We start from the raw sequence: 14,749 nt of genomic DNA on the forward strand, positions 1-14,749 counted from the left end.
CCTTTAGAGGGCGCAAATCCTTTCCGATTTCACAGAAATTCGTTATGATTTCCAACAACTGTGCAAAATGTGGTTCAAATCGATCCATAACCAGATATAGCTGCCATATAAACCGATCTGGGATCTTGACTTCTTAAGGCTTTATAGTGCGCAATTATTATCTGATTGGGGTGAAATTTAGTACAACGGCTTCTTCCATGACCTTCAAAATACGTGTCAAATATAGTCTGAATCGGCCAATAGCCTAATACAGCTCCCCTATAATACGATCTCCCTATTTTAAATTTTGGGCCCTAAAGGGCGCAATTCTTATTCGATTTGGCTGAAATTTTACACAATGACTTCTACTATGGTCTCCAACATCCATTTTGGTCCGAATCGGACCATAACTTGATATAGCTCCAATAGCATAGCAATTCTTTTCTTTTATCCTTTCCTTTCCCCTGTTTGTCGAAAAAGAGACACCGGGAAAAGAACTCGACAAATGCGATCCATGGTGGAGGGTATATAAGATTCGGCCCGGCCGAACTTAGCACGCTTTTACTTGTTTATTAAAATTTAGCAAATGCCTCAATTTTTGTTCAACTTTTTGTACGGATTTATTCATTAATTTCTCTGGTGTAGTGTACGTTTCTTAAGTCTTTTGTTAATGACAAAATTTAATTCATTATAACTTTGTGATAATTTTTTTTTTTTTTTTTTTGTAGAAATGTTAGTTTTACATCAAATCTAAATCTATTGAATAAATAAATTTCATTTCGCTCATCATTTAAACTAGTTTGCCAGATGAATATGATGAGCTGATATTTAGCATGTTTGGCAAGAGTGTTCATGCATTTACCCTTTGGTTGTTTTTTTGTTTTTTCTCAGCTTTCGTTTTATTTTGTTTCTTTTTTCTCTGGACATTATAAATTTTGATGCTAATAAAATGTTGTCAGGTTTTTTTCTATGTATCTAGGCAGATGCCTTCAGTGAAACATTGGTGCTTGTGGGAATCATCAGTACTGGGTGGCTTGTTTTCTTTGGTGCTAAATTTTGTATGGCCAAGGAGATCTGGTTTTATACCCCACCACTTGCTGACATATGAATGCATTCCAGCGATTACCTGTTTATTTTTTGCTCTTTTTGTGTTAAATTTGAAGCTGCCTGCCATTTGTGATTGCACAGAGTTTGCGCATTAAAGAGGAAATAGATTTGACGAGTTGTTCGGTTATACGTATGCTGCTGGTATTTCAGATATGCTATGAAGGTAGGATAAAATGATGTGTGATGCGATTTGTTATGTGTCACTCAATGTTTCTTTGGTTTGAAGAAACTACTATATTGTCATAATTATGATAAGCAAATAAATTTGATAAATTTCAAAAGCAAGCTTCTGGTTTGGTCAAATTAATTAGCGCATATTTGATTATGAAGAGAGAAGGCAACTGAGATAGAAAATGTGTGTAAAAGTTATTAAAAATCTGTCATGCGATACCCAGTCGACTTATTTCGCTTCAATTAACAACAACAATGTGAATGTATCCAAATCCATTTTTTGCAGTGTAGTCTTATGTTCTGGAAAAATATCAGTGCAAAGTAGTAATGACTATGAAGTTTCGATATCATTCGATAATAGATAAAAACAAGTAAGAGCGTGCTAATTCGGCCGGGCCGAATCTTATATACCCTCCACCATGGATCGTATTTGTCGAGTTCTATGCGCGGTATCTCTTTTTAGGCAAACAAAGAATATTGAATAACAACTGTTAATCTATTGGAGCTATATCAAATTAAAGTCCGATTCGTACCAAAAATGAATACCAAACGTTGCAGAAGTCATTGTGTAATATTTCAGTTCATTCGGATAAGAATTGCGCCTGTAGGGGCTCAAGAAGCAAAATCGAGAAATAGGTTTATATTGGAGCTGTATCAAGCTATTGATCGATTCAGACCATATTGCACACGCATGTTGAAGGCCATGGGAGAAGCCGTTGTACAAAATTTCTGCCAAATCGGATGAGAATTGCGCCCTCTAGAGTCTCAAGAAGTCAATATCCCAGATCGGTTTATATGTCAGCTATATCAGGCTGTGTACCGATTTGCGTCATACTTAGCACAGTTATAGGCAGTCATAACAAAACACCTCATGCAAAATTTCAGTCAAATCGGATGAGAATTGCGGGCTGTATTGGCTCAAGAAGTCAAGATCCAAGATCGTTTTATATGACAGCTATACCAGATTATGCTTAGCATAGTTGTTGGTAGTAATACCAACGGACGAGAATTGCGCCCTCTATAGGTCCCAGATCGGTTTATATGGCAGCTATATCAAAACATTTATAATCCCAACCGACCTACACTAATAAAAAGTATTTGTGTAAAATTTCAAGCTGCTAGCTTTACTACTTCGAATGTTAGCGTACTTTCGACAGACAGACGAAGGACGGACGGACATGGCTAGATCGACTTAAAATGTCATGACGATCAAGAATATATATACTATATGGGGTCTCAGACGCATATTTGGAGGTGTTACAAACAGAATGACGAAATTAGTATTCCCCCATCCTTTGGTGGAGGGTATAAAAACCCGTAGGCTAGGTTGAAAAGAGGTTAAGTTATGTTAGGCTAGGTTGAACAGATGCAGATATTGATCCGTCCCATGCTCTTGTTGTGCGCTCTAGGAACTATAAAGTAGAGGTTACTTTATAATTTTTCAATACCACTCCCCTAAGTTGGTTCTGTCTGGTATTGTGTCCCCACCTAAGTGCCGGTATCTTTTAGACACGAAAGCCGGGCAATGACAAAAAAAATGCTCCAGCTTCTCATAATTTTCCCCGCATGCCCTACACATTCTATCACTTGCCGCACCGATTTGACATAAGTTACCTCATAGTCCTATGTTTCCCGTTATGATACCAATAGCTATACCGACCTCCTTCTTACTTGCTTTCAGTAATAGCCTCGTCTTCCCACGATCTGGATCCCCATAAGGATTTTCGGCGTCCTACCGACCGTTTCGCTGTTCCACAATGTTGCTTAACTTAACTGAATCGACCCGAAAGGCGTCGGGTTAACCAAAATTGTTGACGCCAGTACTCTGGCCTTCACCGCCAAATCGTCTGCCTTTTCATTTCCCCTTACTCCGTTATGGTCCGATGCGGATTTTGCCATCCTCTTGCCAAATTCCACCCAGCTATGTTCATAAATATATGTAGTCCCATTTAACCTCATCTCCGAATTTGACTTCTTGAGCTCCTAGTGGCCTTAGTTTTTGGACGATTTGGGTGAAATTTGGTATGCAACAAATCCTACCCTAATAGATTCATAAATAGATATGGGCCACTTACAAACCAATATCTCGATATGACTTCATGAGCTTCAATCAATTCCCGATTTGATTGTCACAAAATAATTCGAATACAAACTGAGTTAATAAGGATACATATTTTGCAGAATCCATTGATTCAGGCCTGTTCAATATTCAGTTCTGTCGCTTTTACTTGTTTCATATGGCACAAATTTCACCAGCACTAGGAGGAACATTGTTTTCGTACGTTCTCGCCAGGATTCCAATGTACTCCCAAAGAAAACGTTTGATCTCTTTGCCCTTGCCTTAGGTCAGTTCCGGTGTTTAGGCGTTAGCCATTTATGCGACATAAATTCAGAGATAAGAAGTTAAGCTTTAGATAAAACACGCATCCCCATCCAAATATTTTTTTTAATAAAAAATTAACACGTCACTCACAATAATGCCACTTAACCAGAGTTTTTTTGCGAATTAGATGAACTAATGTCATTCATTTGCTCAAGTAGAGTAGATGGGGAATTGGTTAGTATGGGAGTTAAATCAAAGTTACTAATATAGCACAGTTTACTTGTTGTAAGAACAATACACGTTCGTACAAATCTGAAGCGTTTTTGCACGACATCGTAGCTTTTAAAGACCTAATTTTGGCCAAATATAGTTCTACTCTGTTAGCCACACTACATATTGCATTACTATGTCTTCATGTTCAGGAAATGATAGCTTCGCAATTAAAAATAGTAGGGAAGCGCCACCGTGGCGCAGAGGTTAGCATGCCCGCCGATGACGCCGAACATGAAAATCAGAAAAATTTTCGGCGTCGGTTATCCCCTCACTAATGCTGGCTACACTTGTAAGGTATCCTGCCATATTAAAACTTCTCTACCAAGTGTATCGCTATGCGTCAAGCCGTTCGGACTCGGTATGAAAAAGAAGGACCGTTATTATTGAGATTGAAATTTAATCGTTGCACTCATTAATATGAGAGAAGTATCCCCTGTTCCTTAATAGAATGATCATGAGAAATTTAGTTAGTTAGTTTAGTATTTAGTTAGAAAGAGAAAATATTTGAGACTAAACTGCATTACTAATTAATATGAGGATTTGCGTCGTCTACGATTTTAATTGTTTATCCTCCACCATAGGATGGGGTATACAAAATTGGTCATTCCATTGTAACACATCGAAATATTGGGGACAAAGTATTTATATATTCTTGATCGTCACGACATTTTAATAGCCATGTCTGTCCATCAATCTGTCTATCGAAAGCACGCTAACTTTTGACGGAGTAAAGCTAGATGCTAGAAATTTTGCACAAATACTTTCTATTGGTGTAAGTCGGTTGGGATTGTAATTGGGCCATATCGATCCATATTTTGATATAAGTCAGTCCCAAATAAACTGACTTTTCCGATTTTATTACTTGAGCTCCTGCAGCGCTTAATTCTTATCCGATTTGCCTGAAATTTTGCACAATGAATTTTCCTATGACCTCCAAAATAGTGAAAAGTATGTTCTGAATCGGTTCATAAACTGATATAGCTCACATTTAAACCAAACTTCCGTTTGCATTTCTTGAGCCCCTACAGAACGTAGGTCTTGTCTGATTTGGATGAAATTTTTCACAATGAGTTCTCCTTTAAACTTTAACATACGTGCTAACTATAGCATGAATCGGGCTCATAACCTGATAAAAACCGATTTCACGATGTTACTTCTTATCCGATTGGGCTGAAATTTTTCACAGTGACTACTAATAACCAACATCTAAGCCAAATATGGCGCGAATCGGCTCATAACCTGATAAAGCTCCAATAACAAAGCAGTTCTTATCCATTATCCTTATGGTTGCCTATTAAGCAATATCGGGCAAAGAACTTGTCATATGCGATCCATGGTGGAGGGTATATAAGATTCGGCCCGACGGAACTTAGCACGTTTTTAGTTGTTTACATTGGCATTACAAATTATTTTAATTATATTTGTTTTAACCATTGATTTATATCCCTTTTACTTGATACCTTTTGCCTAAATGAACGCTTGTTGCTTAAGTCTTTTGAATTGTTTTCAACAATTGCTGCCCGCTACGCATTCTTGTTCTCATTCAATAGATTTAATAAATGTTTAAAATTCAATTAAACGCTATTTATGTGTGTATATATATATAGGGACTCCATTTACCTGCAAATAAACTTGTGCAAATTGGCTTGTACAAGGGCGTTAAACTTTCTTTGGGTTTATATGGGTGCTATATCAAATATGGGTGCAATATCAGATATGGATGCTATATCAGATTATGTTTGGAAGATACTTGACATTGCTTATGGAAGTGGTATCAGTCATCTTACGAAATTTCAAGCAAACCGTATAAGAAAGTATATGCGCTTTGTAGGGAATAAAAAAACTCATATACAGACCGTTTTATATGGCAGCTATATCAAGTTATACACCGATTTGAACCCCACTTGATATGGCTATTGGAAATGATGATAGATGTTAGAATATCATCGTTCATCATCATATCCGCCAAATTGGTAAGTTTCGGACCATTAACTATCTCAACCGGCCTACATCAATTAGAAATGTTTGTACAAACACTTCAGAGGTTAGCATGTCCGCCTATGACGCTGAACGATTGGGTTCGAATCCTGGAAAGACCATCAGAAAAAAATTTTCAGCGATGGTTTTCCCCTTCTAATGCTGGCAACATTTGTAAGGTACTATGCCATGTAAAACTTCTCTCCAAAGAGGTGTCGCACTGCGGCACGCCGTTCGGACTCGGCTATAAAAGGGATGCCCCTTATCGTTGAGCTTAAACTTGAATCGGACTGCACTCATTGATATGTGAGAAGTTTGCCCCTGTTCCTTAGTGGAATGTTCATGGGAAAAAATTTGCATTTTTGTACAAAATGTCTAGTAGCTAGCTTTAGTCGTAGTAAAACTAGTGTTCTTTCGACAAAAGGACGCATGTACTTGGCTGTCAAAATAAATCTACATCCCAGCAAAAACTTGGTAAGTGCATGCCATTATTTTATAACTCATTACCCTAAGATTTACTAGCTGCTAAAATATAACGAGTTATCAACAGGAATACCATCTGTGTTAGCGGTAGTACAAATGTCATTACATACAACATTCGATGAAGTTCAAGAATAAGCACTTATTTGTAATAATAGAAGTAAATCATTATTATAACATTGGCATTGATAAAAATGCCATTAACAAACTGCGGACAAAATTATCTCATACCAATGAGTGCTGTCCGTTATGACGTTAAGCTCAATAACATGGGACCTCCATTTTATTGGCGAGTCCGAATGGCTTGCCGCAAAGCGACACCACTTAGTAGCACTAAGTGGTGTCGCTGTGGCGTTATTATTACAAAAAATATTTTTAAGTTTTTTTGCCTCCCCACAAATCCGTTGATTGTTTCGCATGCTGCGGGCGTATTTTTAACGAAATAAAAAATTGGAAAATCATTTTGCTGGTCTGAGATACGAACTCGGGACCTTTGTATTGTAAATCTTCTGCTGTACGCTCTGTGCCACAAAACTACTAAAATCACTCCCATGTGTCGGAATAGTATGTCCTTAAATAGAATATGTCAAACATTAACACAAAAGCATGGCCCTCTTTGATGAAATAGAATTAAAGTTTGCTTTAGCGTTGTTAGCTAATATTGAAAGGACAATATGAAGGCGATGAAGGTAAAGTTTTAACTTCATTTATAATTTGAATTATTCATATAAAATTTGTCTTCTTCTTCAAAAAAAAATGAGCATTGAGAAAGTGGTGTTGGAGAAAGTCGTGAACATGTTTGAGTCTAAGTATTGTAGTTATTTTTTAGCAACGTTCAACTAAGATAATATGTCATTATTTCTTGACAACTTGTATGCTTAGGCATAAGTACTTATTTTCGAACTATTGGTATGCTTGTGCGGATGGACTTTCCTCCTAGGACACCGTCATATAAAATCAATTAGAAACGATGCCCAAAAAAAAGTAGTTCATTGTTTTTGAATGAGCTTACCTTTCTGGTTATTTGGTAATGAGAGTTTTTGCTGGGATAGTATATAATGGAGTCTTCGACCTTTGTTTCGAGGTGTTTCAAACAGAATGAGGAATTTATTATAACCCCTTGGCATAAAATTGCAATTTTACTAAAGTACATTTTTAAGAGAGTGGCCGACCCAAAGCTTATTTTTTAGTTTCATGTTTTTTGTATGTAATATTCTCATTGTTCTCCCCTCTCTCTCTCCCTCGCTCACTTTCAAAAGGCTAAACGAGTCTTACATAAAAAAATATTCATTGGCTCTGCATTTTATTGTTGAGGCTTTGAAAAGCAAAAAAAGAGAATGGTTATGATTTAACGGTACTATATTAAATTTAACAAATTGTATGACTTGTTAAGTCTCCCTCTTCCACCCACCACCAAAGCACAACTGAAACATTTGTAAACTTCAGTTACCGAATGCTATGAAAGGCTAAATAAATAACAAACTTGATTACATTTTGAAAAGTGGCAATATTTTGGCATTATGGCACACTTACCCCCTCATTGATAGATAGATACAAGCATGCATATACAACACACATGTAGATACTCACACACCTACTCACAGATGCGTATATTGATGAATGCCATTCATTAGTATGGCGTACTTGTGAGTCCAAAAGTTTTTTGTTATGAATTTCTAATTGACACCGAATAATCGAAATTATTTTTATAACGGTAATTTTGGTTTTGTTTTGAATTCGCCCTTGGAAACGGAAAGTGTAAAATCATCCCACAAATTTAATTGAATGACTTGGGTTTTTCTGGTCCACCCCAGCCCAGAAACTCCATTGATCGAAGGCAACAGCTAAGAGTATCATAACTGGTTTAATATGAAATGCAATAAATTGAAATGTCAAAGTTGGCGATATAGCTCTGGGTTGGTATATCTATTCGACTCGGTGGTTTTTGTGAACGTCATGAGTCATTTATTAAACTGCGTTTAAGACAAGCGAAAAAAAAACAAAAACAAAAACAACTATACAGAAATCCCATAAGACCTTTTGATACACAGAGATATTCTTTAGCAGCATGAAGCCATTGTGACACATCGTCATCAGGAATTGTTTTTTTTTTCTGTCAAGAATTGTGTTACTGATCCAAAATACAGGCCACAACAGCAAGAATTTTAAGCAAAACTGTTTTCGTAGATTGAAGAAACAACAGCAACAATGTTGAATTCGTTATAATGTTTTTTCTTTATCATCATTTATAACAAAGGATTTAATTTGCGGCACTACAAAAACCACTTCCCACCAAAAGGTATAAAGTCGAAGAAGAAAAACAATTCAACACCTTCCACCATCAACGGAATTAGTCACTTCCCTTAAGGTAAGTTACCAAAAAAAAGAGCCCAAATAAAATCTTAGCACCATGTATTTCTTTGAGTATTCAGCATTTAACGTTTTGTAAATATGTAGTATATATTTTCCGGTCAGATTTTGCAGACAGCTTTGTTGACCTTAAGCAATACATCCGGGTTTTTCCAGTTATTTACATTAAAAATGTCTTTAAATAATTAAAAAAAGGGTTGTATAATGATTAGACATCGGATTTTTATGCAAAATCATATTTGACATAAGCATTTTTTTCGCCATTAAAACCTACATAATACAAGAAATACATGCATAAGGAATCACAGTTCCCAAGACATTACAGATAGTTTTATTCTAAAATTACAACGCTTTTGCCAAAAAAATTAGATATTAATAAATATAAATCCGAAGCCACTTAATATGTAAAGCATTGTTACTCACTCTTTTGGGTTAGAAAACGGTGGAATTATACACACTCTCGCTCGAACTGGAAATCTCATATTAATTATCAACCGAATCTTCAAATATCCCAGTTGTTAAAAAAATTAAGAGTTCCCAAAAGTAAATTTTTATACCCTCCACCATAGGATGGGGGTATACTAATTTCGTCATTCTATTTGAAACACCTCGAAATATGCGTCCAAGACCCCATAAAATATATATATTCTTGATCGTCATGACATTTTAAGTCGATCTATCCATGTCCGTCCGTCCGTCTGTCTGTCGAAAGCAAACTTTTAGAGGCTTAAAAATTCAAATTGAGAGATCTTTTAAGCTAATTGGAGCTAATTGGGGATATTAACTAACTGTGAGCAATCTTGGCATAGAAGAAGATCTGTATCTGTTTTTTATATAGACCAATTTCCAGATTTACCTTTTCAGTCTACATTCAGTTCTATGTTCTATGTTTACATGTGGCTTTTATAAAGTCCAATCTCCCCATTAAAAACCGAACGATGTCTTAGTTCCATATTTATAAGTCACTGTCGGAAGCGCCTCGATAACCGATTTGATAACGAACACTTAGTACCTGTTTGAAGTCGTGGTATACTGAAAATTACGAGTAATCGGTTATCGCATTATATCGACAATGCGACAACTCAGTGCAACTTTGCCCTGAAATTCTATCCTAGACACATGACTTGCACTGGACCGGGCAGGACACAACAACTGTCTGAGTTCCTATCGGACTGCCCGTTTTGCCCAAACTTAACTAGACACTATAAGAAAGACCTTGTTGTATCCCCTGGAGTGACTAAGATTACAAAGAGCTTGAAAATATTATCATACTATGGATTCAACTTCGGTTTTGACATGACCATTGCTGTAGGCCATTACGCAGACGATGTTATAATACTTCTAAGGGGTAAGAATCCGGATCAGAAACGCAGAAAGACCAAAAAGTTTTAGAGATGGCCAGAGAAGACTGAAATCTGCCTGCTTACGAGGAAGATGAAGGTTGGCTAATTAAACGCGCCACGTTTCTACAATAGAACGATTTCCATATCCGACAAGGTCAAATACTTAATTGTTTTCTTCGACAGGAAACTGAATTGGAAGTGTCATATACAGGGGTGTACCGAGAAGGCTCAAAGATTTTGGGCACTATGTTAACAGGCCGTAGGCTCGAAATAGGGTTTGCGGATAGTTTCATATCCGGACAGAGAATAGGAGCAGGTCACACCATCGCGGTATAGTCAAGGCGACGATGGGAAACCTGGATATAATGGAAGAGGTTTTGGAACGGATAACTGAGATACTGGATAATAAAGGAGGCCCTTAATTGGGCTTAAACTTTGATCAGACTGAACTCATTGATATGAGAGAAATATCCCCTGTTCCTTAATGGAATATTCATGGAAAACTTAGTAGTATTTGAGATGATACTTGAGTTCGAGTACGAGGCATTGTTGCCAGCAGCACCATCTTGGATTGACAGAACTCTGGTGTTGCGATCTGGAAGTTCATGCTACACAGATGGATCAAAGCTCGAGAATAGAGTGGGCCTGGGGGTTTACATTAAGAACCCAGAGACAGAGATCTGTTTACGACTGCCTTACCATAAAACGGTTCTGCAGGCGGATATCTTGGAGTTCACGAAATGTGTGAGGTGGTGTGGTGTTAACGTGAATACATCGATTGTGAACATCTTTTTGGAACAGTCTTGGAGTGTAAGAAGGAGATTAACGCCTTCTCTGAAGATGGCACGTTCCGCATTGTAAGGTCGTTGGGCCATAGCGAAGTAAGGTGGAATGAAAGAGCAAATGATTCGGGTCGACACAGTCCGAGTTAAGGACAGTGAAACTGTCAGTAGGTTGGCAAAAATCCTATACTAGAATCCGAATCGTGAGAAGTCGAGGCTATTACTGAAAGAAAGTAAGAAGTAGGTGAGTATAGCTTTCGGTATCATAGCGAGACACAGCATTACGAGGTAGCTCATTTATGGAGCATAGGTGCGGCAAGTGGTAGGATGTGTAGGGCCTGTGGGGAAGATGCCCAGCTTTCGCGTCTAACAGACATTGGCACTCAGGTGGGGACACATTGCCAGCCATGAACCGACTTAAGTGCGTGGTATGGAAAACAATTAGGGATTTTGTTAGTAGCAAAGAATTCCTGACTTAGATTTACTTTTTAGTTTCAAGAGCGCACAGCAAGCCGATTACTGGCTTAAGTGTATGTACAGTGACTTGGGGCGGATTTATATTCGCATCCTCTTTTCAACCTTAACCTAGCTTAAGCTATTAAGAATTTTCTTTAGCAATATTCTAGATCGGTTCGACAGTTTGCAATTAAATTTCAGAAAATACTAAGGTTGAGCTAATATTGCTACAATACTGGCTTCACATTTTATAATGTTGATATATAATCAATCTCTAGCATATGAATTTTTTGTTCATTTAACTTTTAGCACATGTATATTGCGATCCTTTTAATACGGAATTTTAAATCTAGTTTTTACTTTGACTCACTCAATCTAGAGTGAGTCTCTGTATATTTTGCAAGAATTTGGTTTAAAGCCTTTGTTTAACTGGTCACCAACCATACCACACAGTGACCAGTTTTTGTGGACTGGTTCATAATTCGGGTTGTTGTTGTTTTCTTCTGTAGTCTCATAATATTAAACAAAGACTTTAACTTGGCTTTTATTCTGTTTCAATAAAAAAAAAGTCCACAACAACACCACCAGAGGTATAACTACCACTCGACAACAAAGTGGCTTATGGCTTAATGGCAAACGAGTTGCATGAGCTAGAATTATTTAATTTCATTTTCAGTTAAGCAGTCAGTCTTACTGACCAGTATCTGCAGAGTGTGTTTGAGGGACGGCGGTATTAAGAGGCAAAAAGGGGCGACCGGTTGAGATATAAGCAATTCTTTTACAAGTTTCTTTGTGGCGTATTACACATTCACACAGACAAATATTAGCGGTTTACAATCGGATCTTGGCTATCCATCCATCCAGTTATTCATCTACTTGTCCGTCCTTCCGTCTGTCTTGCTGCTGTTTTTTTGCAGTGAAACATGCTATCGCGTTAGTTCAACATTTGCTTGGATTCCGTCCACTCCGCCTATAGCGTTTGGGCTTGCGCACATGTCTTTCTTCTGTTGTGTGTGTTGCGCTTTAATGCTTTGTGGCTTTGGCTTTGTTTGTTATGGAAAAATTCAAACACGAAAGACAAGAAAAAACAGTTTCGGTTTCTGCTTCTGCTGCCTCAGTTTAGCTTTTACTTTCACTTTTCAGTTTCCTTCATAAAAATTTCGTTTCTTGTCTAAAACAGCAACAAACATTTTTCCAGACGCTTGTGACGTATTCACAAATGTTCGTTTGATAATTAAGCTCACCATCACAATTTGTGAGTGCACGCTAGCCATATCAGAGCACGATAAGAGATGATCGATGAGAGGCAAATTGACCTAAGGCTCACATAACCATTAATGATTATGCTTATTTTAATAAATTCTTTGGCATTTTAACTTTTTAACATGTGGAATTTTCGAACTCATTTTAAGTGTGACCTGAACTTTGACAATTCTTTCCTTTTCTCTTCTCTTCTTATGGTTGTCTTTCGCAAATATTATTGTATTTAATAATAGAGAATTGATTAGTCATATCTTTAAAAAATGTCATTATTTTATATTGATGTAATCAATAATGTAACAAAAATTTATACAAATTGAGAGTTAAAAGAATAAAAAATTCGCCAGCCTACAACATGTGGCTGATGGAAGTTACTGGAACGTTGAAAACAACTCCCAAAATACAAAAAAAACAAGTAAAAGCGTGCTAAGTTCGGCCGGGCCGAATCTTATATACCCTCCACCATGGATCGCATTTGTCGAGTTCTTTTCCCGGCATCTCTCCTTAGGCAAAAAAAGGATATAAGAAAAGGTTTGCTCTGCTTTTAGAGCGATATCAAGATATGGTCCGGTTTGGACCACAATTAAATTATATGTTGGAGACCTGTGTAAAATGTCAGCCAATTCGAATAAGAATTGCGCCCTTTGGGGGCTCAAGAAGTAAAATAGAGAGATCGATTTATATGGGAGCTGTATCGGGCTATAGGCCGATTCAGACCATAATAAACACGTATGTTGATGGTAATGAGAGAATCCGTCGTACAAAATAGTAATTGCGACCTCTAGAGGCTCAAGAAGTCAAGATCCCGATTTATCCCGGTTTATATGACAGCTATATCAGGTTATGAACCGATTTGAACCATACTTGGCACAGTTGTTGGATATCATAACAAAATACGTCGTGCCAAAATTCATTCAAATCGGATAAGTATTGCGCCCTCTAGAGGCTCACGAAGTCAAGACCCAAGATCGGTTTATATGACAGCTATATCAGGTTATGGACCGATTTGAACCATACTTGGCACAGTTGTTGGATATCAAAGCAAAACACGTCGTGCGAAATTTCATTCCAATCGGATAAGAATTGCGCACTCTAGAAGCTCAAGAAGTCAAGACCCAAGATCGGTTTATATGACAGCTATATCAGATTATGAACCGATCTGAACCATACTTAGGACAGTTGTTGGATATCATAACAAAACACGTCGTGCGAAATTTCATTCCATTCGGATAAGAATTGCACACTCTAGAGGCTTAAGAAGTCAAAACCCAAGTTCGGTATATGTGGCAGCTATATCAGGTTTTGGACCGATTTAAACCATACTTGACACAGTTGTTGGATATCATAAAAAACACGTCGTGCAAAATTTCATTCCATTCCATCGGATAAGAATTGCGCATTCTAGAGGCTCAAGAAGTCAAGACCCAAGATCGGTTTATATGGCAGCTATATCAAAACATGGATCGATATGGCCCATTTACAATCCCAACTGACCTATACTAATAAGAAGTATTTGTGCAAAATTTCAAACGGCTAGCTTTACTCCTTCGAAAGTTAGCGTGATTTCGACAGACAGACGGACGGACATGGCTAGATCGACATAAAATGTCACGACGATTTTTGTACTTGAAACAGCAGATTTTGTTTGCTGATTAAGCTGACCGAAATGTTTGCTAAAACATCAGCACTTTGTTTGCTGAAACAGCAGTAATGGCTGCTTTCCTATTTTCAGCAGACAAAAACTGTTGTTTTAGCAAACATTTTTGCTGTTTTGAATAACAAATTTGGTTGAGTGGAGTATAAAAATAGCAATTCCCCAATAAAAGAGATTTAATCAACGACTTGTTTGCAACTTATGGAGCTTTAATCACACATACGATTTGTTTATAAATCGTTGGAGATGAAGCTGGGTAGGAATGTTAATATTTTCTAAGCGAACGATGAGCAAATATTAAAGAAGAATAGTTGCCAAATCTTTTAAAACTCCTAAGATATTCATTATTCATCCACCCGATTCTGTCTTTTGAGTTACCTGTTGGCAACATAGAAAGACGATTTGCAGAAAACTCCTTTAGAAGATTCATATTGAAGACACAACTCCCCACGACGTGGGATTTGCCTACGACTTTTAGATAAATTCTTCCAAAATCGTCAACTAGAAGATTCGCGGAATATTCATTGATAATCGAAAATTTTTGCAGGGCCCTGCATTTGCTTAAACGTAGTTT

General features: G+C 37.2%; 1 protein-coding gene across 2 annotated transcripts in view; it reads left to right on the plus strand.

Moving 5' to 3' along the window:
* The window catches only part of LOC106085815 (chitin synthase chs-2), an 86,046-nt gene that overhangs the window by 7,106 nt on the left and 64,191 nt on the right, over positions 1–14,749 (plus strand). For both annotated transcript variants that reach the window (XM_013250236.2, XM_013250237.2), the window contains exon 2: positions 8,568–8,678. The gene's annotated coding sequence lies outside the window, so the exon portion shown is untranslated. The remainder of the gene's footprint in view (positions 1–8,567; positions 8,679–14,749) is intronic.

The sequence above is a fragment of the Stomoxys calcitrans genome, chromosome 2 (genome assembly GCF_963082655.1).
Source record: "Stomoxys calcitrans chromosome 2, idStoCalc2.1, whole genome shotgun sequence".
Lineage (NCBI taxonomy): Eukaryota > Metazoa > Arthropoda > Insecta > Diptera > Muscidae > Stomoxys > Stomoxys calcitrans.